The following is a 26,946-nucleotide window of genomic DNA, read 5'->3' on the forward strand; positions in this document are numbered from 1 at the left end:
GTCGCGCAAATCATAAACATGATCCGACTGCGCAGGCAACGGAGTAGCAGGAGCAGAAACCTGTGTTTGTTGTTGTTGTTGCTTACCCTGATTCTGCTTTTTAGGCCAATTTGGTTTTTTGGACTTTTGTTGACCACTAGTTTCCGATGTCTGACCCTGGGGCTGCTTCTTCTCCTTATCAGGAAAAGCTTTAACCCCCATGGCATTGCAGCCAACCGTTTTGTAAGCAGCCACAATTATCCTTGCCAACCGTCGGGGATCGTTCGGCCTCGGGAACCAACGCCAATGCGTTAGCAACCTGAAAGTTCACTGCATCCCCCTTGACATTCGCAAGGATCAGATCGCAAACTACATCAAAGGAGCCACACAGGCGCATACCCAATTCAACAGCCGACTCCGGTCCGTGTTCGTCTTGAACACGTTTAAGGACCCCACCTAGATTGGACACAGACGGAGAGCCATAGCACCTCGAATAGACCGCTGCAAAAGTCTTACCCCAGGTCTCACAGTCAACAAGTTCAGGTGCCAAATCTTTCGGCAAACTTAGTGTAAGAATCCGGTGTTTATCACCCGGACTCGTGTTGGGGTGCCATGTAGCAGGGTTTCCGTTCTCCCACAGAACTGTGCACAGAGATCTAGAACCTGGGTGAATTAGGATGACCCAAAACTCACCTTTGTTTCAGAAATCCCCTTACCAAGCTAGCTACAGTGTCTCATCGGTAGTAATAACTTACCAATGACTTAGACAATCCAGAACATGAACTTAGAATACCTCAGGTATCGTGGAACACATGAACACTCTTTCGTTATATAATCATTCCAAACCGAAACTGGGAGGCAAAGAACACACGTGCAAGTTTGAAATGTTTATTTTTCAATGCAACATTCTCAAACGCAGTATCTTGTATAATATCAACATACATATTATAAGTTAGCAGCATAGTCACTAATCCATAATAAGCAAAAGGTGATAGCATGTTATGATGCAAAAATCTATAGAATTCTGTATCACCTATATTTCGCGCACCCTAATTAGCATATTATATTATATCTAAGAAGGTCTCATCTGGGTTCTAGCAGGGCGGACCCATACCTCTAATTCTCAGTAGGAGGAGATCACATCAACAGCTACCAGCTCTCTGCATGCGAAGCATCAAGTGTGTTGATTCATTCCCTGTAACTGTATCTTAAACCCGCGTAGAGCCCAATGTTGGCAGCAACATTATTTGTGTTATGTCTAACGTGGTGCGAGGATCAGGCCTTCAGCAACCTTGTGTTAGGTTATTCTTAGAGTGTGCAGTTCTCGGTGTACAGACAGTTGTACCAAGTGTACCAAGCACGACTGATACTAGAGCAATAACATATTATTCTCAAATAAATCACATCTTTCGTCTAGGTTGAAAGCTACAATAACAATTAGGTGTCGTGTGCAAACTCAAGCTGGAAGAAAATATTGCGTTTAAACATTTAATAAGCTCATGCTAACTTAACACAATATATAGAAACGTAGTAACCATATGACATAACCATAACACGCTTGTTGCCACGGGTGAATATGCTAAACTTATTCACTCATCGAAGGGCCTGGTAGCTTAGTGGACTAATGCATCCATCATAGGGGCCTGCATTTGACCTCATTGTCACAGGTTTAAATCCCAGTGGGTCCACTCAATCTTTCATCCTTCTGTGGTCGATAAAATGAGTATCATTGAGTTGGGTAACAATAAACATCAGTTATTCAGCTCTAAGATGCCCTCCTGTGTGAATGTGTGCTTTACAATTACACGTTATGTTATCAAATGGCATCCCTTTAGATAATTGTTATTAGGCCTGAGCAGTGACCTCCGCTCCGTTCATGGAGTTTGCAGAGTTTTCTGCATTTCGTGATCCGTGTAGCTGCCAAAGTGCAGAAAACTCTGCTTTGTGTAGTGTAGCGCAGCTTTCTCCCAGCTCGCACTAGCTGCCACTTGGGTAGAATTTGTACCTGAGCACCAGGAAGACCAGCGCAAATGGCAGTTCAAATTGCACTCCCTCACTTGAGGAACTCTGCAGAGTTTTTTTTGTAACTTCACAGAGTTCCTCGTAGCAAAACTCTGCAAACTACGCCCAAGCCTGATCGTTATGCAGTTCTCTTGAGTTGCTTCCAAATTGATTGACTATTTACTTCTCCTTTGATGGACATAGCAAAGCCTGTTCCTGTTACTACTTCTTCAGAGGTAAATCAGCGCGGGCCTGAGAGGTGCCTTAGCAGATAGCACCAGGGCACTCTGGGGTATATTATCAAGGGGGTTTATCACTAATGACATGCAAAGTGGGCGTGCCAAGATGTTAGCTACTGGAAACAGTCCCTAACATCGCTATCTCCTATTACCAACTTTTGGAGATATTCGCGCTAAGCGGGAATATCTCCAAAAGCTAACACCTGCCCTGAGCAGTTCTTAGCCATGTTATCCAATGGGAGGTGGATAACATGGCTAAGAGCATTTGCTCGATAATGCATGAATATCGCTGACTTTTCAGCGATATTCATGCATTGCGGCCGTTTTTTATCGCATTTGCGATAAACCTTGCTAATAGCAAGGTTTATCTGCGTTAAAAATCGCCGATGTGCGGCGATAATTTTTGTCTCTAAACAAGTTAGAGACAAAAATTATCGCTAGTTGTTGGTAATATGCCCCTCTGTTCTTTGGTTCCCTCCTTTTTTTCACTGATTAGATAAAATATAGCAGGTTTTTAGCTCCAAGATTACTGATCTGGATTGCTTGATGTCTATTAGTCCTGGGCTAAATGCCCTGTAACTTGTGATGGATTTGCATGCTTATCTGTTGCCACCACTTCCACTTCTCATGTTCGAGCTAAGAGCACTTTCTCAATTGGATTCATTTGTTGCTTAATATTCCAGTAGCTGAATTGTATACCAACTGCTCTGCTCTACAGACTGTGCTGATCAAGGCCACTAGAAGTTCTTTTTACGTTTCCCTTTTACATTTTTATAACAATCATTGTACTACCTCTTCCCGTGATAAGTTTGCTAAATTGTTTGCTTTTATAGAGGAACTCAAGGTCCAGAGGTATGGAAGGGAGGAACAACCAAACTGTATTATATGAGGTGTTTTTTACGCCAGGCTATGGCTCAATACTGTGAGTATGGGGCGTGTCTGTAATGGACCATGCTGCAGGCTCAGACTGCAGTGGTGTTCAGCTAGCATCTTATATAGCAGTGCATGATCTTGTTAACGTCATCCAGATTTTTGGGAAAGATGATTCCCCAGTGCCAAACTTCAGAGGGCGGGTTGCGTTTTCACTATTTACTATATATTTTTCCATGCATAATTTGCCCTCGGTTTTCAAGAAGAGCTGCATCCAAGTAACTGACTGGGGTGACTAGCGGTAACAGGATGCTCCGAATGTAAAAGTGGTTTCCCCTGTCGGCAGATTGCCCTGCCATCTTTTTCTAATGGTGGTTATGTTGTTCCTTGTTGGCACCTGAGCCTTTTCTTGTTTTTCTTATAGCTAACAACCTAGGGACCTTTTTCACCTATTTATCAGAAGATTTATCTTAGGTGGTACTTCAGGGTGATATCCTGTCCACACTATTATTTACTTTATACATCATTAACCTTATCCCTTGTCTAGCTAATGCTTCCGTTGATGTTTGGTTGATGGGGAAGACCCTCATTCCAACATTATTATATGCGAATGATGCAGTTTTTATGGCCCGTACACAGAATGCTGTTGAAAAACTTGTAAGGTCCTTTGTATCTGTTATGGGAGAATTGCAGCTAGTCACTAACTTCAGCAAGCCTCATGTTATGACTTGTGGCCCAGGCAAAATTAACATTTTTAACCCCATGGCTGCTAGGCGTTTTCCCGTCCTGTGCTGAGTTTTTATGTTTTCCTTTATTTCATGACGAGCTGGCCTTGTCATCCGCGCACGGCAGGTAAGCGCCATGACGAGGCCAGCTCGTCATTAGCCTCGAAGGGGTTAATTTACCCTTTGGTGGTAATTTGTTAAAAGGAGTTAATAGTTTCCCATACCTAAGTATATGTTTCAACTCTTTAGGCACTTGGTGTACTCAAGTTCAAAGCGCTAGTCTGAAGATGTCTCAATCTGCAGGTGCAATACTTGACCTTCTGCAGTACCAAGGCTGCAATTCTATGCTGCCTCTACTCTCTATAAAGCTAAGGGGGATATTCTCAAGAACTTGTGATAAATATTGCAAAATTAGCTTAACGCAACTTGCAACATCGCAGTCTATCTCAGGAAAATTAAATAAGTATTCACAACACGGCGGAACCATGCTAGAGTTGCGCGATAGTGCATCAAATGACAGCATTAAAACCAACGCGATGCCGCAAAAATGCAAAACACAAATGCAAAAAAAGCTGCGATGAGGCCAATCGCGATACAAAAATCTGCAAAAACCAGCGACAGGCCTGCAATTCACATGCGCCAGGCAGGAAAAATCACAATAAAAGTAAAAAAAAACAGAAAAACAAATGCCAAACAACAGCAAAGCACAATGGACATTGCCCGAGACAGTACGGGGAGAACCAGAACCGCCGAAAAGCCCCCCGGAGGACCAGCCTGGGACCTCTGGGTCAGGGAAGGGCAAGGAGAAGAAGAGTAGAAAGAAGCACTTCAGTGAGCAGGAAAACAGGATCCTGATAACGGAGGTGGTAGAACACCATCAACAAATGTTTGCCACCTCCACTTTCATAGGCAACTAAAAATGGACTATGGCAGTCCATTGTGGACAAGATGAATGCAGTCGGAGTGCTGAAGAGGACAATGTAAGAGGTCAAGAGGCTCTGGAATGATGTCAAGTGCAAAACCAAGCGGAAACTCACCAACCACCGGAAGGCAGCAATGCAGATTGGAGGTGGGAGTCCTGCACCACAGGAGGAGCTGGACGATATGGTGTCCACAGTCATCAGTGGGGAGACGGTGGCAGGACACTGCTCAACATGACCAGACACAATAGCACCAGGGTGAGTAACCACCAGGGACTGGGGATGGGTGGAGATGGGCACAATGGCACACATGCAAAATTGAGTCAAGCACATCTGCGGACAAACCATGCCCCAGACCCCAACTCCCACCAAGAGACAACGTATCCAAGTATGCCACAACTCATCACTGCATAAGCACAGAAGTCAAAGGCACACCACATGAAAGGGATAAGGGGCAGCAAATAAAGATCTGCAGGGGCGACTCACCCGAAATGCAGCACACACGCATAACATGCAGAGTACATCAACACTGACAACAATGTGGTACAAACTCCACACGTCCACAACAGAACACAGGACACATCTGGTACCAACTGGGTGTAGACACTGGCTGGTCACATTTGGCATTGCAGGGATATGTGAGCTGACAATGTACAAGTACAAACACACATATGTCATGTTGTCGAAATGTCCACTGTCCCCCATCAAATAGGCATGCAGACTGTATTGGAACATGTACAATGTGACTACATACATGTGGACATATTGTTAATCTGCACCTCGCCTTCGTATAGCAGAGGGAAAATCAACACCTCCTGCAGCGCTGGCCAAACCTCTCTTCTCTGATGATGATGAGGACCAACACAGATTCGACTCCGCCGCCCTCCAACAGCTCGTGAAAAGCCTCCCCACCCCACCTCCAGGAGCAGGGCAGCCCAGCTGCTACGAGGAGACCCCACACCCTGCACAGACCCCACAGCAGGCAGTGCCTCCCAGGACCCCCACAAAGAACTCATGGCCTTCCAAAGCCTTGTGTTGGGTGCCAGGAGAATCTGGCTGAACAGGTGCAGGTGAGCTTTGAACGCATGGCAGACAAACTAGATGCCCGACGTGGGTGTCTAAGTTCCATCAGGGACCACTCTCAGTCCCTAACGGACATCCACAGTCCGCTCCATGCTCTCCAACGGACAATGGCTGACATCGCTGTAGCCCTGACTCAGAGTCCAGTCAGAGTGGCTCTAGCGATGTCACATGGGTGTTGGGAAACATGCGGAGGTTAATGGAGACCATGGAGAGCGCAAATTCGGAACGAGCGGCTGCTATGGCTGCACACCAGCGAGTGGTAGCTGGGTTCCTCAATGACCTCAAGACCATCCTCATGGCATTGCTGCCACAAGGCCTGGCGCTGATGCATGCTGCTCCTACCACTACATCCACATCTACACCCCCTGAAGTATCAGTGCCACACAGTGCAGCAGACATCCCACCTCCAGCCCCTGAGGTGTCACTGCCACACAGTGCAGGAGACAGAACACCACCACCCACACGTGAGGCACATGCAACAGCAGAGGACAAAGATGCGGATGAATACGCCCTCATGGTAAGAAGGACGCAGTAGCATTCATCTCCGCCATAGGGCCTGTTTCGGCTTGGTTCTGCCCTCTGCATCATCACCTTCAACTGTCCCCCAATGCACTCTGCGACACTCACCTTGGACCTCGACATGGACTGCAATATGCTATTTGATGGCCAATGACACAGCAATCAGACTGCGGACTGAATCTTTCTCTTCCTTTGGACTTGTCATTCCCTGAAGGACTCTGGCTGGACCTCCATGGGCCAACATCGTCATGTGGGGTTTGCATTGCCCTGTACTGCTCCAGATGCAACACTCCACTGAACGTGCATCAAACATTCATAATCACACAGATGGGTCATGGCTATGGTCTTTCAAGTGTGGAAGTATGGATGAATGTAAGGTCATTGATTCCCCCTTACGTCCATGTGGCTCATGTCATTGGACTTGGGTCACAAGGTGACACATTGCCGAATGCGGTCCGGGTGGCGCGGACACAACAGGGACACACGCATTAGTTACTTTCTTGCCCAGTACGGAACCACGCCCAGAGCCCTGGGGTCATTGTTCAAAGCCTTACGCTGGACTGGCATACTCCATGCCAGTCCACTCCTCTTACGCTCACAGGGGGAGGGACAACACTATATGTCCAGGTCTTCACTGTAGTGATCTGCTGATCACAGGTCTAATTGTCAGCATGCCACAACCACTTCCACAGCTGGTTTACACCCACACCACACCCATCCAGCACACACGTCACAAGACATGTGACCCTGCCAATAAAAAGGGCCGGGTGCACGTGCTCTACGCCATTTTCACTCTTAATCTGGGTGTATCCGTGTGGTGTTCATGTAGGCATGAGGACCTAAGGCCCTGCAGTATCCCATTTCCCAGGACCCGCACAGGCACACTGCCATGGGATGGTGACTTTGGGTGCTCTAAGGTAGGGGCACCTTAAGTGCTGAACGGGTGTGCAGCCTGTGATGATGCTCCGTCCCCGCGGTCCGATCCGCTCAGGATTCGTGTGCCCTGCTGGAACACAGTGCTTGCCAGAGCCAGGGGGCAGGGCGGGCCGTCCATCACATGTCGTTGCCTCCCAGATCATAGATTTAGTGGCACATCGAGGGCTGAGAGGGTGTTCAGCCTGCGATGATGCCAGGTGCACTGGTATGTCCTCTGCCACGGCGAAGTCAAGAACCAGAATAAAATGTGGGACCTGGTGGTCTGCAGAGTGGGGCTTCATAATGTGGAGGATGCCATGTTCGAGGGCCCTGGGCTTGCACCGGCATGTGGTAGGCCATCATTACGACACGCCAGTGGCGCAAGTTGTGAACCGAGGCCTGGGTGTGCAGGGGCGGGCATGCCCCACTGGGTGGCAGGAGGGGCTGGGGTGCAGCTGCCTGGGTGGGCAGGTGCGGGCATGCCCCACTGGGCTGCGGGAGGGGTTCGGGTGCAGCTGCCTGGGTGTGTAGGGGCGGACAGGCGATGCTGTTGTGTACAATTGTATGTACTCTGTCATTCATGTGTCTGGACTCTGGTTCAGATGACGGATCTGTTTCAGATGTGGGACCTGGTGAACAGCACTACATACCAGCACGTGGTTGGAGACACACTGGTGTCAGCAGGTGAGCAGTGAGGACTGGGTGCGCAGTGTAGGCACTCTCTCTCCCTGTCCCTCTCTTCTTTCTCTGTGTCTATCTCCCCCTCTCTGTACGTCTATCTCTCTCTCTTTCCATCTTTCTCCCTCTACCCCTCTTTCCGTCTTTCTCTCTCCCTCTCTTTCTCTCTTTCTCTATCACTCTCTCCTTCATGCTCTCTCTGTCCTTTGATGTGCGCAAGGCACACCTTCCCATCTGGAATTTTGTGACCTACAGATTGTCCTGAGGAGATCCGTCATGTGTCTTCATTTCTGTTCTGTGTTTATTTGAATACATTTTCATTTGTTAATTCAAAGGTGAATGTGTGATGCTCATTTTTCTGACAACACATGCAGGTCACTATATGTGATTGTGCAACATCATGCAGATTATTTGGTAAATGATTCCGTGTAGTTGAAGTGGCATGTCTTTGACCGGGGGGTGCCTGGGAAGGTGGGGTCCTGGGGGTGATGGCGGTGGGTGTTGTGGCCCTGTTGGGGCTCCCAGCTGCATGATCAGTGGCTCCATGGCATCTGTGGATCTTCAGGTGTGGCTGTTGACTGGGCTCCCTTTTCTGGTGCAGGCTGTGGTCCGATTTTACAACAGGTCAGAGTAGGTGTTAATTTCCTACTGCTAAGGCACCTTATCGCATGTTTTGTGCTCTTATCGCTAATTTGGTTGGTCGATAAGAATGTTGCGGAGTGGTGTTGTCGCAGCTTTTTGCACAAGAACGCCTACTCTGCATCTCATTAGCGATAGTTGCCTGGGTCATCTGTGGCGCTGTTTTTTGGGGCTGCTATTGCAGGTAAAGTGGTGCTATGGGCTGTTAGCACCAGCTTGTGAATGGGGAGATACATTTATCGCGACTTTGGCTGCGATAAAGTGCCGATAACTCGGCGATAACTCCTTGAGAATATGCCGGTAAGTGTCTTCCAGCTGCTTTATATTGGGCTGGAATGTGGGGCTGCTTTAATCCATCATTGCTCCAGCTTGAGGAGAAAATTGAGTCTGCAAGAGACTCCTTTCGGTCACACAAGCCTGCTCACACTATATTTTTCCCACAGAGTTATCATTGCAGTATGTTTCGGGTCTAGTGTGTCTATAACCCTTGATGCTTTGGGTGTCTATTTGGTCTCTCAGGAGACAGGCCTGAACAGGGAGATTATTAAGGAATGTCAAGCTTGTAAGAATGGACTTCGGCTTCAGTGGCTTGCTTATCTGAAGGATTCATTTTGTAAGATTGGCCATCTGCATTTTTTTGATATTCCAGAGCCCCTTTTTAAGAAGAATAAACAAATTGTCAAGCTTACTTTTTTTGGAGTTTAGCAGAACCGAGAGGTTAAGGGATGAATTACAAAAGCCCTCTGTTAAGGATTATATTCATGTTAGGGGAATTAGCCATACTACCTTTTATTTAGATCTCCATTCAACTCGGTGGAAAAGGTCCCTTTGAGTCCACTATAGGGCTGGAACTATTTGGTGATTACTAAGCTTTCTGCTTGGGAATTAACTATTTAGCAACAACCCACAGGTTTACCCATGTGATGATGTGTCTTTCCAGCCCTTACTTTATGCTTTTTTGTAAATTTTTCAGAATTTACTTTTGTTGGCATGTATGGCAGGTATTCTTAGATGTTTCTTATTCAAAAACTCCTATTAATTTTTACTGAGATACCCCATTACCAATCCATCTTTTGACAATTGATTTTTACTGATCTCAGAGGTTGGGGCCCCTTTTGAGTTTCTTGCAATGTCCAACTATTGACAATTGCACAAAGATTTTGGCTAGATAGTCAGCAGTATCTACCACTGATAGCGCTTGTTGGACCTGGCCATGTCTGCAGGTTCACCCCCAAACCATTTACTTTCACACCTCCTATTTGGTGTTTTTTTTTTGGTGGTTTTAGGACTCTGTGCACTTTATCCCAGGTTATGCATGTTTACCAGGTTGGCGCAGCCTGGTCAAAGTGGCCTACACCTGATTAGTTCATTTGACTTACTTGTAAATCCCTCGAAAATGGTACAGTATGTACCCGGGGCCTGTAAATGAACTGCTGCTAGTGGGCATGCAGCACCCATTGTGCGATTCACTAAAGAAGCCTATTCAAACATGTCTCAGGCATGCCACTGCAGCCTGTGTGTGCAGATGTAAACTGCCATTTCGACCTGGAAAAATAAACTTTTGCCAGGCCTAAACCATCCTTTTTAATACTGATAGGTCAACCCCAAGTTCGGCCATGAAGCCTCATTGGGCAGAAGGCATTGCATTTACCAAGTAGGACATGAATGGTTAAGTTGAACATGCAGGCTCCTGATATTTTGGTTTGCGGGGTTCGTTATTCTGCGCAGGAGGACAGGAAGATTTCGACATTTGAGATGCATCAAGATCTCTTTTGGATATAATACAAAGGACACATAGTGAAGACTATTTGTATGGTGAGGATTCCTGTATCTTCATTTGTTTCTCCTGTCGATTACTACTTTTAAATTCGTCGCAATTAAACTTTGACTATGACTTAAAGTGGCCACGTATACTGCGGGACTATCATACCAAGATATAGTTTGCCAACTACAATTCCATCTCCGGGCCGCTGTTCTTCGAAATTTATGGTTTTTGGACACAGGCTGGGTGTAGTTGGGCTTGAAGAGATTGCCTGCACAAAAGATAATTGAACATCGACCATGTACAGATACTTTAGAGGTCCTGGATTTCATGCTAGATAATAGGATTTAGATTAACATGTCCAAGGCCATAATTTTGGGTCCATTCAACAAGTCTACATATTTTGCCCTGAGGAAGTTCCTTTCATAGGAACGAAACGCGTTGGCTGTTGTTCAGTGTTTTTTATGAAGAATAATAAAGAACTTTTGAAATTAAGTGACCGGTCTGTGACTCCATCCCTGGTGCTGCCTCCACTTATGTATTGAATTTCGTCTCTGGATTGCCAGTGGGACCGAGCTGCTGCAGGTCCTGTGGTTGGCTGGCATAGGACCTAATATTTTATGGGACTATACGATTGATGTGCTCAGCCTATAGTCGGCTGTAGGTTCGTTTGTTGTATTAAGTTGAACATGTCCTTGCACTGAATACCGCATAAAATTCAATTTTTACCATTATAAGGCCTATCTCTCCCACTGAACTAGCCTGGGTCATCTTATTGCATTTCGTATGTGTTATATTTCTGTCTGGAGAAGATACAGATGTACTATTCATACCTAAATGAATTGACATTTAAAATTCTCTTTAAGTTGGATTTCAAGTTAGAGTTGTGAAATTACCACTTTTAGAAAGTTGGCCTTTTCTTGGCCCAACTAATGGTGCCAGTATCCTGGGTCATGACTGAGAATGGCTCTACTGTTGGGGTTTTTGTATTTTTTCCAGACAGTAACACAAACGGGGATGAATGGTGGAAAAGATGGGCCATCCTGGCAGGGTGACTGGGAAGGGTCCATACCAAGCTCCACTTACACTGTAGAGGGATTTTACTCCTACACATACAAAGGAAACTGATACTAGGTCTGACCTGCCTTGTTTAACCCCCAGACAGTTTAGAGTCTTGACAGGGGAAGGAGAAGAAAATTCCAGGACCAGATGTGGGGGTATAACAGGGGGTCCCCCCACACAAAGGCTGGCACCAGGTATAAATATTGGAGCCTTTCATTAAACCTGTCTTGGCCCTGTGTAAATTAAAGAATAAGGTCTACTTTTATTCCAGAGGACAGTCTTCATGCTTGAAGGATTTCCAAGCTGTCTGAACTGAAAGATTGGACCTGCTTACCTCCATACAAGGCTAAACAAAGTGACTCCCAGGGTCAGTTTGCTGATCTTCTGTGTGAACTACAGGTACACAACAAGCTTCATAGACATCCCTACTGCTGCCCAGCTGACGTTCTTCAACTAGACCTGTCTGGAACAGCAACTGATCCTGCCTGAGCCACCTGCTGGCCTCTACTACAGTGAGGTCCTGATGCCTAAGAGTATCACATGATGGTCCTAGAGGATATTCATCATAAAGAAATGGTGAAAATCTTGAAATTAAGGTTACTTGTGACCATGAAAGGGCCGGTTCACATAAAAAACCTGTTATCCACGATGACTGTCAATGCAAAGCTCAACTGAGTCCTGTTATTTGCATTGAAAGTGACTGCAGGGACAGCCGGCACGGCTCGTGGGTGCGGGCGGGCGGGCACATGGGGTGGGAGGGCACTGGCTGCTTTTTAATAAATAATACTTACCTTGCCGCTACTAGGTCATGCGTCTTCTCTCCTGCTCACCTATGTCCGGCTCCAGGTCGGAACAGGAAGCAGGCAGCCAGGCTCCCTCCCCAAACCAATCGCTATGTTCCAATGGAGCACTGTGATTGGGCCGAGCAATGTGATACTAGGGCTGGAGGGTGGGCATGTTCTTCATACAGGCTGTAATGCATAGGGAAGTGCGCATGACTGGTTTGGGCGGCTCAAGAGGGCCAACCAAACAGTCATTGCACACAGGAGTGTTCTACCACCTCTTCCCTGCTGCCCCGCCTCCTCATGCACTGCTTTAGCAGGAGGATAAAATAAAAAGATTATAACATTAAATTATTATCATTTTATTTTAAACATTCTTTGCTGCTCTTGGCAGTGGGGCAACGCTCTTCTGCCTTACTGGATGACCCGCCATCGAGTGACCAACAGCAACACTTGCAACGCAAGACCTGCACGTTGCACAACAGCAATTATAATGCGTGCCAACTCAAGCTACAGCAACAACTATCCGTGATGAAGAGTTTTGCTGTTAGCACATATCCGTGCTATGCTCTCTACTTTAGCACTCTGAATAGGACAGACGCATCCTGAAACGTGCCTGTGATATTTATTTTCCTCACCAAGGGAGTCACTTTCCCTCCCCTACCATCTCACCCAGTTTACCAACCTCGCTAGGCGCGCCTTTCCTTTTGACTCAAGGCCGCTTTTCATGTACAGCCCTGATGAGTCATTACCCGCACACGGTGTGGCGAAACACGTGTCGGCTACTTGCTCTTGTATGTACTGATCCATTCTGAACTATTAAACAATTTTCACTCCACACATATGGATTGTGAACCCTGACCTGTTTGCACCGGACAAAATTAATTTAGCACCACCTACACACTGGGTACCTGCTGAGCGCCAATCTTCCTGACACCCTTCAAATCCTTTCTCTCATTTTCAACTATCCGTGATGCTTGACCATCCGCTGTGCTCAGCCCCCTCCATGAGGCCTCTCCCACAGGGAACAGAACTCTTCACACTGGACTAAGTAGGTTGCTTTTCACTGGAATTAACCTAGTTCCTGTATCTGGCCTCTGCTCCATCGCAACCAGCCTAAACTTGTGATTTTCCCTTGTCTAGCACAATCATATGACCACAAGTGGTGCTTTGTTTAGGCACCATTGCACTAAAAAATTTAATATGTTATATCTCTGATTCTGCTGGTTGTTTTCTTTGTTGTTCCGGAATAATTTTATTTTTGATAATTTACTCAGTCTTGCGTTATGTTTTCATTGTATTACTGTTTATGTGTTGTATAAATACTTTACACTTTGCCTTATAGTTAAACTTGACTGCTTTTGTGCCAAGCCACAAGAATATTAACCTTTTGCATGCTGATGACGAGCTCAGCTCGTCATGCAGCACAGTGGCGCTGTGCTGATGACGAGCTCAGCTCGTCATGGCCTCCGCGGAACACCCATGCGGGGATTATTACCCTGCTGTGCTGGGCGTTCCATTGAGCGGGCGGGCCATGACGAGCTCAACTAGTCAACAGCACAGTGCCACCGTGCTGCATGACGAGCCAAGCTTGTCATCAGCATCGCGGCGCCACGGGCGGCCCCCGCGCTGCGGGGAAATTAGCCCTGCGGCGATGGGGTTAAGTACTGGATAATTTAGTGACTTTGTGGTTCACCCTGACAGGGAATGTGTTTGTTGCCTAAGTGGGGCTTGCACCCCTATAACCATTAACTCAATTTCTTACAGAGGTCTTAAAAGACATACAATGATTATAGAATCCAAACTGCCTATGACTTCTTTAATAATCTGAGCCCCAGTGACATAGAAATATAGGCAGCGTTTTGGGCAAATAATCTAAATATTATAGTCATTGGTAACCTGATGCACCCACCCTTGGAACAGAGTATCCCCCTCTTAATTTCCTCCGTAATTAACATGCAATATTATAAAATAATTTACAGATTCTACTAGATCCCAGCTTGGTTAATCAAATTGGGATGTTAAAAGGGTGCTAGGTGTCCTCGTTGTGAGGCTTAGCTAGCATATTAGGTTCAAGTATCTACATTGTGCCCTACCCTTTATGATGTTTTGTGGCTAGAATTTATGAACTGAGATCGATATCTTGATTCAACTGACTCCCTTTTCTAATATAATCAATCTATTTCTATAAACAAAAGCTCAATTTTCCTTTTTGCTCTGTCAGTTGCATGGATATGCATAGCAACAGAATGGTCCCGGACTGGGGAAAGAAAGATCTATAGCAAATAGTAGCACATTTATACGTACATACATAAGACCAAAAATGATGTACAAAGTTTTTATTCACAGTGTACTGAGGACCATAATAAATGGCTATGCATTAGAATACATTTAGTGAAAAATTGTTATAAATAAGTGCCCATGTACAAAGGGAGGGGAAAGGGGGGGCAGGGAAGGTGGGACATATAAGTGAGAATATACACACAATCTTACAATCTTGAATCAAGAAAGGGAAGAAAGCAATTTACACAATTATTTTAAAGATCCCAACAAAAACCTTTGGGTGATCTCCTGATCCCAGGGTCACATACAAAGTATAAATCAGTTCAGTAGACTTTATGAACACCATGCTTCTAAGACAGCTGTATGCATCATGCTAGCGGTAGAGGCTGGTGAGTGGAGTAGAGGTCTACGTTTCGACCCAAAGTGAGGTGCAGGGAAAGTATCCCTTGCTGGGAGGGTCTTCTTCAGGACAGAGAGGGAAGGGAAGGAGAGGGCGATCCCCCTAAGGGTAAGGAAAGGATATCTTTAGTCAGAAAACAGGGAGGTCTCAAAAGAGATCACTCGACATTGTGGGTACGTCACATAGCAACTAATTTAATTTTAGAGAAACTCACATAACAGAGAAACAGAGGATTATAGCAAAAGGACAATGTAGACCTCAGTGGAATAAACACATATATAGTTTAAATCACAGTCTTGGGCTTATGGACACATTAACCAAGCAAAAGCCTATGTCTGTGCCCTTAGAAAAGGTGGAGCCTCCTTATCTGGAGTCAAACATATTAATCAAAAGAGTTATGACCGCTCGCTGGAAGGGGAGACCGAAATACAGTACATTCTGAAAATGCACAGAGAGTATGAGATTGTTTGAGATTTTTTAATTGTGAAAGAGGACAGCTTACCTAACCATCCGTGATTCCAAAGACAGGGAGGGTTTGGTTGGAAAACTAAGACTACCGTCCAAATATTACGATGTCTTAAAGGAGCATTCCTGAAAAATACATCGTTCACATTGGAAAACTAATATCAAAAATGTATCCAGATTATAAAAGAAGCATCAGTGTTAATAACCAAGCTCACCTGCTCGTGAGGCAGACGCAGAACAGGGTGCACAGTCGTAGAGAGTTTCAGATTTAATATGGGAAGCTGCCCCGATGGTCCAATATTCTAAAAAAGTGGGAATCGGGAAGACCGTGATTACCACTGACTGTGATATCATGATGTAAATTACTATCAACAGAGAGGAACTTAATCTAAGCGGACGCCCTTACCTAGTCTCGTTAAAGGTACCAGGGAGAGTGGAGGTAATTCCGCTATTCAAAAAATGAATTTGAGCAGCCGCTAGCTCTCAAGTCGCGTCATCTGCGAAACGAAAATAGGGTGGAAAGGGGGTTAGCACTGAGTGGGAGAGGACTGCTCCGTATATTTGTTGTCAAGTTGAGGATCTTACCTATCGACATATCAAAGTGCACTTATTCAATGGAAACGGCGGCAAAGACAAATCCGCTGTGGCGGCAGGGACACCTCCGCTTTTGGTGAAGGAAGTACAAACGACTCCAAACTCTCAGGTCCCGGTATCTAGGGGGCAAGAGTCAGGCGGAAACAACATTTTACCATTGAGTGGGAAAAAGGGGGGCAACATTATGTTGCATTGTTGTTCATGAAGGGGTGACCTTACCTAATGATAGATCCCTGCGAAAACACTCATTTCCATGATGCAATCCAAGGCAAAACAACATACCAATGACATGAAAGGCTATTTGTGCATTATAATTATTAAGCACTCAATTGTCGAGGATCACAGAATTGCAACATAACCGATAATAGGTGCTCGGCTGTTCTCATGTCACAGCATGGCACCAAGGGCGAAGACCTTCATTCCTCACTACAGACCCCAAATTGCATATGGGGGTCACAATAATGCACACTGGCAGACAGACTGATTGGTGCAGTGATCCTTATCAACCTGAATCTCACACTCTATTTCTGTTACCAACTCAACAGGATCCCCACTGGACCTCACTCTTCAGGAGATCTCCTTCTCTTTAAAAGTTCCTTTGGTGAAGCAGAAGCTGGTCTTGATTTTCATTCATCATGTTCTCTCATCCAAAATGAGAGATTGGTAGACCCTTCGTTTCGAGCCCCGGCCACAACAGGCAGAACTCCTGCTTAGCTGCTCCATACTGCTGTAGAGCTTTCGTTTGACAATTTGAGTCTCAAGCTCCCCTTTTTATAATCCATTTACGGACACAAATGTGATTTAGTGTCTCTGTGTTCTAGGAGTCGACCATTTTGAAGTGCTCTTACTCCAGAGCAGTCTATAACATCAGGCCATTATCCTATCTGGATAGGCACAAACACAGGCCAAGAGAGAAACTAGAGATTCACAACTGCATGCCAGCCTAGTGATATGCACTTGAAAAGGTTATCAAAGGGCTCCAGTCCAACTCTTTATAGTTCCCTTATCAGTCCTAAGCATCTTCTTAAGCCATGCCTAGGCCGACTTGACCAGTGAACTCTTTCAGGATCAAAGATCCCCATTTGAAGTATAGTTAAAAGCCTGGCTGTTAGTTCCTCCAGTGTGTGTCCCACCCTAATCTCAGCTCTCAGGAACACAAAAATCCACTAACCTGTCTGGGGGGGGGGGATCCTCTAGCCCCACATGTTCCTCCAGTCAGCTCTGGGGTTTCCAATCTGGACCCACAGGTCTCATGCACTGTACAACTTCCAGGCATTCACGCTTCCTTAACGATGCATGCAAAGATTATGTGTAGCTTTCCATATACTGCTCCTTTAGGCATACATACATAACAGCACACCGTGTGAAAAACCATGGGCAGGCCTCCATGTTCTGCTGACACTGGCACAACGTGTTGCTTGAATGTGAATTTACTTTGAAAAATAAGGACAAGAAGCGTTTGGCAAAACAGGAACAGTTGGTTTAGCCCAGCGCTCCGGCTCGGAAAGCAGTTACAGGATCAATGAAAACAGTATGAATTCTTCCAGAATGTTCTTGAAAGGAGCCCTGCCAAAATAACCAGCAGTTATTTTCCCTTGAGCCTGATGCAACAGAGTTGTCTTCTTCTGTAGCAGATGTTGGTACAATTCTGACAGATCTTCTCCAGGAACGAACAGAGTAGGGCTGTGTATGATGACCAGAGAGCAAAGGCCCAGCCGGGGATGAGCTGGGTGTAGGCAAATTTACTGCACTGCCAGTAGGCATCCATCAGTGTGGAGTTGTACCATTGTATGTCTGGTAGGTGCAGTATCGTGCCATAGTTCTCATTCATGCTGAGCGGATTGTTCCTTTACCTCTGGAACACAAGGAATACAGTCTATGTTTCCATACAATTAGGGGTTGCTCCTACTCTTCCAACCATGTGTACCTATCTATCTCAGTATCCCATATTTCCTAACATTGGTTGTCTATGCTAGTATTTAATTCTCCCCTATGAGAATCTTTTTCCTTTGTATCATTGAGGTGAGATTTCATGTCTGCCATCCATTTGCTATTAATAAGGGTCACCCTTGGACGGCAGAAGGAAGCAGGATTGAATGTGTTTGTTCACCAGTGTGGTTGCTTTACTACCTCTGAGAATCTCTTTTCTGTAAAGTTTCGGGCCAAATAGTATCCTCCCCTATGGTGCCCCTCCTGCACATCCTCTCTAACTTGCTAGGCTCAGTGAAAAGGTACTGTGCTGTCGGATTGGTCTCATAACAGGGCATGTTCACTACTACTCTATGGGGTTCTACTCTGTTGGGTTGCTTCCTGGCCCTAATCCTACATAGGTACAGATGGAGAAGGCTTTTTTGTGGGCTATATCTTGGGACAAGTAAAGCCTGTCCGTGCCTTCTGCATGTGGTATCAATAAACAAATGTAATATGACCTGGCTGATGTCTGGGCGTCCACTGCGGTCATGTGCTTATACCATGTGTTGTGTAAGAGTGAGCTGTGTAGTGCATGTGGAATACTAGTGTTGGGTTCAGTGTAATTATAAGTGACATGGGAGAGGTCTCCATGCAAGTGCTGTGCAAATGAAGGGGTGACTCCATTTTACTAGGCATAACTTATAGAACGTTACAGGTCTTAGGGATGGATCTAGGAAAGATGTATGTAGTCCTCTGGTGGTTTCTTTTTTTTTGGAAGAGTTCAAACAGTCTGATAGAAAGTTTACGTAAAAATGTCATGGGTTGGGTTGCCATGGATGGTTTCAGCTGCACATCAGAGAGGTGGACACGTGCCTCTCCTCCCTCCACCTTGTGGTGGTAGGAGTTGCAAACGGGTCCTTTAAACTTGGCCTGCTTCAATTTCCTTACAAAATTGCAGATATATACTTCCTGCCAAGGTTCAGGTGTTTGATACTGTAGCTTGACATTGCACCATTTAGAGTGCTGATGGTTGACCGGTTGAGATAGGAATTTAATGGTCTTGTTTAATTCAGAGAGACACACATGCAATTCATCCCCTAGTGCCTGTGAGCTCATATCATTGCTTAATTCGGTCTGTGGTTTTGGGTAGGGTGTTCCCATCAGTCTACCTGTTACAATTTGGTGTGGTGTAAGATGGTGATTGCTGTTGGGCGTATTCAGTGGTGAGAACAAGGCTAGGGGCAGACAGTGGTGCCATTTCTTATGCAGGCTTGCATAGACTTTCCTTGATTTATTTTTTACCAGCCCGTTAAGTCTCTCAACAATGCTGTTGATTTGAGAGTGATATACGGAGGCTAGCTTGTGTGTTATACCTAAAAGGGTGTAGATGTGATTGAACATGGAGCTAACAAAATGCCTTCCGTTGTCTAATTGGATGACAAACAACGTTGCGGCTGCCTTGGTGTCTCAGTGTATGTACGCAAGGGCCAGATTCAACCTACCGGTAGTATGCGCAGATCAGCACAATTAGGAATCAATAGTTGGCACATCGATCAATCATAATAATAAAGTCAATGTGTAGCACCTTAAAGGGCCCCATTGGTCTGCGAATAGCAGATGACACAACCTTGAGTGTAGGTTTGGGTGAGTATTATTGGCTGACAGTGCATGCATTTGAAAACATGGTTACTGCTTGGGTTAGCTTAGGAATAAACCAGTCGTGGTGCAGCTCCACTATAATGTTGTCTTTTGCTGCGTGTGTTGGTAGGTGCAATCGAGGTAAAGCTATGTTAACAAGGCTCAGTGGCATGGCAGGTTTCCGTGTGGGTATTTGTTGGTATATAAGGTCATGTGCAGTCTCCGTGCAGCCCCGGGCTAACCATTGGTCTCTTTCGTCAGGCAATGCAGATTCCCGTAACTCCATCAAATATAACCCTGCTGTCTCTACTTACAGCTTGTCTTGTGGTAGTTTTGTTTCTAGTGCCTGCTGTAAAGTGAGTACGTCTGTCTATTTAATCATTCTGTAAGTTTCCCTTTTCGCAATTTGGTCTGCTAGTGCATTCCCTGAGATAGGAAGTCTTTGCCCCTAGAATTAGCGGCACATTTTACCATGGCTACGCATTCAGGCAGAGTCAGTGCATTAGTCAGTAACTCTAGGAGGTCCCTGTGGGGGTACAGGGGTGCCACCTGATTTCAGAAGCCCTTGCCATCGCCACTTTCCTATGCTAGAGTGCACTGTTGTGGTGACGTATCCTGAATCGGAGTAGATGGTTGCTGGTTTTCCTGAGCTTTGGGTGTGCTGAGAGGTGGAGGAGAATTAGCACTCTGTTACTTGCACTGTCTCTGATGGTGTGTGGCTACTAGCTATTGCTACAACTGCCCCTGTTTGTCTTACTGCTGTCTCTTGGTCTATTGTGAAAGACCCATTGATGAACATTGCCTTACTATCTAATATGGATCCTCCCCTGCCTGGCTAATCCCCTCTGGAGTGTATGTTGCGCAGTCATGGATCTCCTCCCCCTTCTAAACCTCATGGGCTAGGAAAGTGCCTGGGTTCCCTACGTGGCACTGGACTGTTTTTAGAGAAGGCCTAGAGTGCATTAGTTTGTACCCTGAAACCCATTGTGTAGTCATTGTTTTCCTGGTCTTTTAGATGACTGCAAACACTGAATGCTCTGCATACAGTGTCAGGGGTACCCCCTATCACAATGGAGGTGCTTTTGTTAATGGGAAAGGATGCTGCAGCTAGTGCCTGCTAACATAAGAATTTACCCTGCATGACTGAGTCTAAGAGCCCTCTGTAATACACAAGGGGTGTGTGCCTTAGGGGGTACTTTTGTGTTAGGAAGGCTGACATGACTTGCCCTTGGCTCTGGCGGAATAAGAGGAATTGTTTCTTATAATTGGGCGTTCCTAACATGGAGGAGTGCGTTACCTCTGTTTTAAGCTTGCCAAAGGCTTGGTGCATCTCAGGCATCCATGCTAGTTTCTCGTAGACAGTCTTTGCCTTTTTCATGGCTTTGAGCGAGGGGGAAATAAGCACACTGTAGTCAAAGGCCCACTGCCAGACATATTGGCATAGTCCTAAAAACATTTGCATACCCTTTTTTGATTTTGGTGGTGGCATAGCCCTGATGGAATCTGCAAATTCTAGCGTGATCCACCGACTGACCTCTGAGACTTGGCCCAAATAACTAACCTCTTGTTGTATATACTGCAATTTCCCCTTCTCCACTCTCTGCAAATGCAGTCAGGGGGGCTATTGTGCCCTGCTGACATAGGTCCTCGGAAGGTCTGCATATCAAGATGTTGTCAGCATACTGTGTGCTGTTCAATTGGAAGTTAGTAAGATCCTTCCTCAATATTCTATTGAAGATACTGAGGGGTACACAGTACCATTGTGGAAGTCTCCGGTATAGCAGCTGAACCCTTCAGAAGGTGAACCCAGTCAGGTACTGACTGTCAGGTTGCAGCAAAATGCTAAGGAATGAGCTGCTGATGTCTATCACTGAAAAATAACAGGCGTCTGCGGGTATGTTCATCAATATGATGAAGAAGTCTGACACTAGAGGGAATGCTGGGACTGTGATGTCATTGAGGGGGCACAAGTCCTCCAAAAGGTCCCTCCTTTATTCATTTTGACTAGAAAACTCAGGGTGTTGCACAGCAAGATCCCCCTGTGGAGGACCTCCTGAACAATTAGTGCTTGAATTGTTGGTGCTATGCCCTCATTAGCTTCTTTGGAGAGTCGGTAATGGTGTACCTGGAGCGGAATGGCCCATTCTTGCAGGGTTACCTTTACTGGTTTGACGGTATTGATGAGCCCCACATCATAGGGGCCCTTGGCCCATAGATGTGCTGGTACTGCTGACAGGTCTTGCTCTTGCCAGGTTGCTAATACTACCATGGGCAATGGGGCTCTATTCTGCAGCTCCACCCTAACCGTCATCAGGTCAGCAAAGATGATTTATGAGGCTCTGCGACACTCTCTGAGCAGCTGGTTATTGGTTACCTTCCTTATGCAGTAAAAGGTCGTAACAAAAATGATACATGCCCACATAGCACTTGCTTGGTCAGTGGGAAGCAGTACCCCTTATTTGGCCGTTACTTGATGGTTTCACAGCAAAACAGCACCTCCTTCCGGGGTTCCAAATCATGATGACCATACGGCGGAACATAAATTCAAAGGGCAGCTATCGCTTCCGACCCAGCAGTTCTGGTGCTTTAACAATCTTTGTCAATTCAGTATTAGTGAAGATCGTCAGGTCAGTGGCTAATGCCCTTATCAGCCTGTCTGTGCACTGTGGATAGGTTAAAAGACATCTTGATGGGGTAAACCCAGGAACTGAGCAGGTCATTGTCCTATGTTCTGAGAAATGAATGGCCATATTTAGTTTGCTATTAAGTCTCACCCTAAAAGATTAGTCCGGATAAGGAGTAATATAATATCCGCCCCTTTACACAGCTTCCTCTCAAGTCTATCTCCAGGGTTACTGGGAAGGGGATCCTCATTGCCATGCCCGAGAACCTTTGTCCAAAGACCGAGTCTTTGGATAGGGAATGATCCCTTCCCTTAAAGACGACTATGTCATCCCTGTGTCAAATAGGAAGCTGTAAGGTGCGTTATTCACTCACGCTGTTACAGTGGGTTCTTCCTTGGACCGTTGGTTTGCTGACAGTACAAGGTATGTGTGGGAGTTTGTGCATTTCCCACCAGATCCAAGACTGACCCGTGTCAACTCTGCAGCTTGTCTGGTTCTTGGAGAGGAGGGGGGATATTTGATTATGATGATATCGAAGGTTTCCCCCTCAGGCCAGGGGAACGCATGTACCTTAGTGTGTGTGTGCCATTTGTGGCAATACTTGCTATGTTTTTATACCTGTGTGGGCAACCCAGTTTGTATGTGCTTTAGCAGCGACTCCATGATATTTGGGGACTTTTTAGGAGACCGATGAACTCTAGCTTCTCGGAATTAAATCTTAGCTGATCCTGAGGAAATATATACGCAGGGCCCGATTCACAGAATTAATTCCTAAACCTACTACTTTTGGTTAACAGTTAAGATGTTGTCTAAATTAGGATTTTGTCCTAAATTAGAATTTTGTCTTAAATTAGGATTTTGTCTTCAGTTAGGATTTTGTTTTAAGTTAAACTTAAGTTTTGCTTAAGTTTGTCTTAAGTTTAATTTAAGACAAAATCCTAATTTAAGACAAAATCCAAATTTAGGACAACATCCTAACTTAAGACAAAATCCTAACTTAAGACACAATTCTAATTTACGACAAAATCCTAACTTAAGACAAAATCCTAACTTAAGATAAAAACCTAATTTAAGACAAACTCCTAATTTAGGACAAAATTCTAATTTAGACAAAATCCTATTTTAGGACAAAATCCTAATTTAAGAGAAAATCCTAATTTAAGAGAAAAAATCCTAACTTAAAACAAAATCCTAATTTAAGACAACATCCTAATTTAGGACAACATCCTAATTTAAGACACAATCCTAATTTAGGACAAAATCCTAATTTAAGACAAAATCCTAGCTTAAGACAAAATCCTAACTTAAGACTACTAAATGCCTTCTGTAAATACCAAAAGTAGTAAGGTTAGGATTTTGTCTTAAATTAGTTCTGTGAATCGGCCCACAGGGATTACTGTTTATGACTACTTCTATGAGCTCAATGCTTTACATAGATGCAGCAGGATAAACGTTTCACAAACACAAACAAAAAATGTTTATGAAGGGTCACAGCCTGAAAGAAGTGCAATTGTCGGTTCAAAAGTGTGAATTCAATAGGAAAGTAGCTAGATATGAAATACTGATTGTAAGAAATAGTGGCGCCTTCATTAGCACATTGAGTTATTTGACAAAACATAACACTTAAGACAGATATGTGGTTGTAGCAATTTACCAGCACCACAGCATCAAGAATGCATCAATTAATCACCACAAAGAAGAAAAAGAGAGAAAAAATTTGACAGTGAAAAAACAATGACTATGTTAAAAAAAATACTCAAGCCTGCTCCCTAGCACATGTTACCCAATGATGAGGGGAAGCTCTTCGTCATACACTGGACTAAGTGAGCCCGATAGTCTGTCCATATCGGCCCATGAACAAAGATAACAGCAATTTAGGGGGAATAGTGGAACAACATCCCACTCCAGGCCCTTCTTGGCCAAGCACAAGCTACACCTGATCCCCAAGGTCCACATTTTACCAAATATCTGAATTATACCATATTTCACACACAGGGGACAGGTGTACTATCTGCATCATGCTCAGCAATCCAATCAAACAACACTCCTCACTTCTTTCAGATACCAACAGTGTTGATAAATCTGTAGCACTGGGAAAACCCTTTAAGACTAAATGATTAAATTGAGATGCTTGCCCTGTATCACACCCAGTGGAAAAAGCAGTGAGGCCTCACCCCTGTATCAAACCCAGGTGACAAGCATCCCATCTGTGCTTCGCTCAGTGGTCCAAGTTGCTAACAACCTTTACCTTCTCTAGAGTGCTGACAAACACAAAAACACACAAAGGTGACCTCTGTGGGATCACCTCTGAGGCTGCCTCGTGACTACTCAGGTCAGACACATAAGATAGGCAATATGTTAGATTTCTGACTGTGGCAGGGCTCTAAAGTTACATTTTTGCATTTCTTGTTAATTTGCCATATGTCAAATGCTGGCACTAAGGATCAGATGTACTCTCTTACCCATTGTTTGCACCTTCAGGACATATCTCTGCCCTACTGATGCAGCAGAACTTTTAATAAATTATGGCATCTGCTTACCTTCCTTGCTGTGCAGACGGGAATCCATCTGGGTGGGGAGAACAGTTACTGAGTCAAAGTCTGAAGACTATCTCAAACTACAATTGATTTGAGCTACATTATATACATGTCTTGGAGCATCGAAAAACATTTAATCAAACCTTTTTAGGAAGAGGAATGTGGGCCTAGACATGAAGCCATAAATTAGTTCCACCTGACAACAAATGAAAGTGAGTCTCGACATTGCATGGACACGATGCGGGCCAGTGGGCTACGTGTCCAGATGCCCAGTATGGAGAGTGTGTTATCATTGTGTGTGCTGTGTCCTGATTGGCTGAGTGTTCCTAACTTCATATTGCATCTAACTTTATTGTGTGGTTTATTTGGCCCAATCTCCCCAGACCATTGTGGTATCTCTGCCTATCTGTGGGATTTATCTGGGTTTTTCCTGTTTGCACGTTTCGTCCTGCCTGTTACGTGCCAACCCACCGGTGATGTGTCAATCAGTTGCCTCGGGCCTATGTCACAGGGCCTGCCTGAATACGTATTTCTGACTCTAGGTTGATTGAGAGGTCATAATTGCTCATTTCAACAACAGTGATTTGGTTTTGTTTTCAAGCACATATGTTTCATTGCATACATCAACATCTACTTTTTCAGGAGCAACAAGCTAGCAGTGTAGGACATGCTTGAAAGACTCTATGCACTGCCTTCACAGGCACACATACATAAGAGCACGCCATGTAAAGACATGCATGCAAGCTTTCATGCAGTGCTACCACAGTCATAAATACATAATAGTGTGCTCTGTAACAACATACTCTCTCCCGTCCCCCCATCCATTCTGAGGGAGGCGAAGGGTGAGCTAAGCATCAAGCAACAGAACTTCAACTGTGTGGGGCAGGAGGCCCCACCTCCATGACAACGTTAAACTGTATCTTAACCAAACTATGACGGTGTTGGGTCTTTAGGTGTGCACCAAGGCTTCATTTCCACACCAGTATAATAATAGCATAAAAAGCTCTGCGTCCACACTCAACCTTCACAAGGTACACCGTCCTGACCTATGTACACTAATACAAAAACAACATTATTCATACACTTTCAAATGTCAATATTGTATGTAATTATATATCAACACAAATGAAGATCAACTTCTGATTTTTCTTTTATTCTGGTGTGTATATTCTGTCCAGTCAGCTTCCAGACAATATAACATAAATTTACATGAGAATCAAGATTAGCAAATTAACAGCCAAAGCGTTTCGTCCCCAACTGGAACATCATCAGGGCTGTAAATGAGAGAAAAGTAAAATAAAGAAACAATAAATGAAACTGTACACAGATTCATCATCAAAAACATTCCATTAGTGTTTCATTAGTTAATACAACTTACAAAAGTACTGACAAATCCTCTGTTATCATAAAGTCCACAAAACTATGTATCCTGATAAAGTAACTCATATGCGTCTTGTAAGAATACCACCCTGCCTATTGAACACCCTTGTTGCCAATCCTATTATCCATTTCAAATATTCAGAATATATAATTCATAAGATTTTTTAGATTTACCCCACAAATTATTTGATTCCGACATGGAAGGTTGTTGTAGTAAGTGAACAAAACATGTACAACCAGCATGAGCATCAATCTCCCAACGTGTAATGTAATGCATCTACACTCCAGTTCACCTTGTGCTATAATCTCGGAAGAATCATATAACACCTGTTTCTTCACTTCCAAATAATCATTAGTAGAGCTCCTAGCAACTGTTATCCTCAACACTTCCTTTAAAACTAGAAAAAGAATAATAATACATTTAGATTTTTAATGCTAATATCAGAAACCCATCATCTTATCTCTTTCCTGCATTACTAGTATCTTACCAAAATTGATGAAAACGTATTGTACAGGTTGTTCCTCAATCGCTTGTCAATCGTGCCTATCCATAAAAAGCAATGATGGCCAATCACCATTGAGCCAGAACAAATTCACGTGTATCGCAAATTAGTCCCGGCTCACTGCTGTTCTGTTTCCTGTCAGTACACCCTCATATCCTGTAGTTTCTATCGACCAATCCTTGTCGAGCATACACACATCTATGTGTTAAATTCAAGTCCAGGTCCCTATCTAGACCGCATATTTCCACATTTGCGTGTCAAGCACTTCCATTGTCCGCGCATAGCGAAAGCACCATATATCAACCATTCCCCAGCTCCCAAAGCACCTTCATAATGATCATAACACCATGTTACTGGTCTTTAGAACCCGATAAGTGTTCATGATCCACCATCAGTGTTTTTCTTATTACAGTCATTTTCGTCACTTCCTATTTCAA

Source organism: Lissotriton vulgaris, chromosome 5 (assembly GCF_964263255.1).
Source record: "Lissotriton vulgaris chromosome 5, aLisVul1.2, whole genome shotgun sequence".
NCBI classification, from domain to species: domain Eukaryota; kingdom Metazoa; phylum Chordata; class Amphibia; order Caudata; family Salamandridae; genus Lissotriton; species Lissotriton vulgaris.